Raw genomic sequence first — 3,993 nt, 5'->3', positions numbered from 1 at the left:
TCGAACAGTATGTATGTATATCTTCCATAATTCATTTGTAGAGATTATACACTCATCTGATTTGTTTAAGGGTGTGTTTGGGCCGGCTGTTGCTTTTCCGAGAAACTGCTATTTCTGGGATATGTTGCCGATTTGATTAAGAGTGATTTTGGGGTGGTTGCAGCACCGGCCTTTTATTACTTCATATTTTTTTTTACTTTACTGTCTTTCTTGCATGCACGTGTGCTTGAATTGTTTTACCGCAACTTTTTTTTTTATTTTGTGGATTGTCCGGAAATAATGCAGATCATTTAGGCTATCTAATGATCTAAAATTGTAAATTTTTTTACAAAATCCTAATAAAATTTGAAGACTAATTATAATTTAGGATTAAAAGATTAAAAATTTTAAAATCTGCCTTTTACTTTCTTGCACGGCCTTTGAGTCGGTATTAAAACAGGTTGCATAGCATGTATATATTTCAAGTCATACTGATAGGGCCTCCACGTTTACAAATTGAATAAACAACTGTATCGTTTGCATGTCCTAAGGAGAAGCCCCCGTGGTTATTCAACCCAACTTGTCCTGCATAGATTTTTAGTTAGGTCGCCCTTAGATCATTAGAAGGCTCCCCGACCGAGACGGGGTGCAAGTTATTTTATCTGGAGCGTTTCCAACTTTGTAGTTAAACCTCCCTTTTTCTTTTTTTCCAGCGGCATCATCGCTACTTTGGTAGGTATAAGTCACACCTTTTAGAGCTCCGCCTAATAATCATAAGATAGAATTTCGTTCATTTGACTTTAGGGCTACCGATGTCTTAGCAGACAACACAATTCATGAATTTATCCTATGTCTTTATGGTTCAGATGTGCTTTGATGTATCGGGATTCCTCGTCGGGATTATTCGATTATTTCGCTAAATGTATATGTCGATAAGCCTATTACCCATGTGAGGACCGCGAGAGACTCACTCTCTATAAGGTGGCTTAATGGGAGTTCTGAAAACATGGGGGCATTCACCTATGAAATAACTATCATTTGATAGCCCTGTACTAATTATCACTATTAATGTAAGCAAAACTCTTTTGGATCAAGAATATTCTTGAGCAACACTCAAGATGTAATTAACTAAGTGAAATAAGCTATATTGGGAGCACTACAGACCCCATAACATGCAAACAAACTTAAATCTCTAGTTAGAGTTTGTCTACTTATATATTCTTTCGCGGATATTAGTCTAATTTGTCTCCGCCTTATCTTATTTGGGCAGATATACTTAACTTATCATTGTGAAAATTATCGCACATAGGCTCTCCATGTTTTTTTCTCTTTGTATGTCTTTTTCGTTGTATATTCCTGTTTTTTTGATTCTTTTTTTTTATGTAGATCATTCTTATGATCCGAAAGAAAGACTTATTCAAACAAGAGAATTGTACGACGACAGATAAGCTGACCAATCCTTCAAAAATAAAAATAAAAAAGAAAAAAAGAAACAAAAACAAAAAAAGGGAAATTAACACATAAAATCTCATCCGGAAAACGTAATAGGTACAGAAAATCTCATCCGAAAAGCACGACAACCACATAGAAAAACTCCTCTAGAAAGCGCAACAGTAGCATACGAAATCTCATATGGAACGCGTGATGAAAACAATGCGAAAAATTGCTTTTTGAAAAATATAAGAGCAATGTGTGTTTTCCGTTCATTTTTCTCTTTTTTATTTTAAAAGGAGTCGCTAGCTTGTCAATCGTCGTATACTTTCCTCATTCAAATAAATCTCCCTCCCAAACCATATAAATGATTCGAAGAGGAGAGAAATCAAATAAGAAGGGACATACGACAAAGTGACAAATAAAAGAAAAAGTAAAACGTGGAGAGTCTACGTGCGATAAGCCTCGCAAAGATAGGTTAAGAATGTTCGGCCAAACAAGATCGGGCAGAGGCACCTTAAACTAATATCCGCGAAAGAAATATCTACATAGACTACCCATAGCCAGAGAGTCAGGGGTATGTATCTGTTCTGGGGTCAAGAGCACTCCCAGAGGAACGTGTTCCTACTGGTTAATTACATCCTAGGGGATACCCAAAAATACTCTCGATAAAAGGAGTTTCGCTTTATATTATCATAAACCTGGGGTATAGGCAATCAAAGGAAGGTTATTCCGTGTGGGAACAGTCTCAATGCTTCAAAGCTCACGCTAAACAACCGGGCAGAGAATGAGTCTCTCACATCCCGGAATGGATAGCGGCTTATCAGCACATGGGGCCCATGAAATAACCTAAATCATCTTAACGGGATTTCCCAATACGTCAAAGCACATCCGGGCCAAAGGGCAGAAGACAAATCGTCGTATCCCAAATGGGCGGCAGCTCATCGACATCGGACCGTCAAGGTGATATCAACGAGGTCAATGAGCGACAGGGCTCAAAGGGGCTCAACAAAAAGGAAGGTAGAATGATCCTAAAAGGTAGGTGAATTGCATCATCCACGGGAACCTCGGTAGCCCTAAGGTCAAAGGAAAGAAACTCTATCCTATGACTACAAGCTGGAGCTCCAAGAGGTGGGACTTATACTTGCTGAAATAGCAAGGATGCCTCGAAAAAGAAAGAGAAAGTGGAGGTTCAGCTACAAAGCTGGAAACGCTCCAAACAAAAGGACTTACACCCCTTCTGGGTCGGGGAGCCTTCTAACACCCTAGACGCACTAGACAACCACCTATATGAAGGTATGTTGGGCCAGTCAGGTTGGAAAAGTACGAGGACTCCTCCTCGGGACATGCAAACATGAATGCAATTATCTAGAATGATTCTAAGTATTGTGGAAGCCCTATTAATATATGCATTACTCTCGAATATTTTTAAATCCTGAATATTTTAATCCTAAATTTTAATTATCTTGAATATTTTATTTAAGATATTATCTTGAATATTTTATTTAAATCTTGAATATTTTATTTAAGATTTTGTAAAAAATTACAATTTTAGGGTCCTTAATGAGTCTAGGTTGTATCGTAAAATCCCAGATAAAAGTGAAATCCCAGATAAAACACAGAAAGAAAACAAGGAAAAACACATGCAAGTGCAGACATTCAACATGATGCAAAAATAAAGCAAAACAAGTCAAACTAAAATAATAAACAGACCAGTGCCGCTGCGTTGGCAACATATCCCAGAAAAGAAAAAGGCAGCCGGACTCCGCATATACATGCCCGGTCCTAATTCTATACATCAATATAAAATGCAGAATTAAGATACGGGGCACGAGCATCTGCTCCTGGTCCATGTGGTTCCCGTGCTAAACGTCTCAGAACCCGTGCTCGTATCACCCGTGCCCGTATCTTATTTCTGTTACAGGACTCTCCTAAACTCTAAAAAAATACATAGGAAAATAAAAGGCTCAATCCTGCCTAAAAACAAGTGTCAGCGGGAAAGCTTTTATACAAATAACGTATCATGAGCCATGCATTAATGGTGGGAGAGCTAATAGCACCTGCAAGCAAAAGAGTCCTGCAAGCAAAAGACAAGCAAAAGAGTCAGAAATCATTACTTGCTCTCCCAATAGCGGTACACGTGTGTGTGCATATAAATAGGCATGACTCCCTGCAAAAGAACACCTTAACACACTACCACACATAAGCAACATAGCAATCACATCCTAAGCATAATGCAAAAGAAAGATACTTGGCTAGGGCAACCAATTCAACAGAGAACAATAACCAAGTATCAAAAAGACTATCTAGCACCCTAAGTCCTAGCCTAGCACACATTCTAACGGAAGGTGTGTTAACCTAGTATCTAAGTGAGGGGGTAAGTATAGGTATAGTATGACTTTGACAAGGTCATCATACCGGCCCCATCCTAAAGATCCAAAGGATCTAAAGGGTGTCACGCAGAATAATGACACGAGTTAGATCTATTAGATCTTTAGCACAGTCATACTCGTGTCAATCCCGATGAGGGATCAACCCAACAAGTTTGGGATCAACCCAATAAACAATGACCAACACGGGGTT

This window comes from Phalaenopsis equestris, unplaced genomic scaffold (genome assembly GCF_001263595.1).
Source record: "Phalaenopsis equestris unplaced genomic scaffold, ASM126359v1 Scaffold000873, whole genome shotgun sequence".
In the NCBI taxonomy this organism is placed as follows: Eukaryota; Viridiplantae; Streptophyta; class Magnoliopsida; order Asparagales; family Orchidaceae; genus Phalaenopsis; species Phalaenopsis equestris.
Note: the sequence above shows the minus strand (reverse complement) of the source record.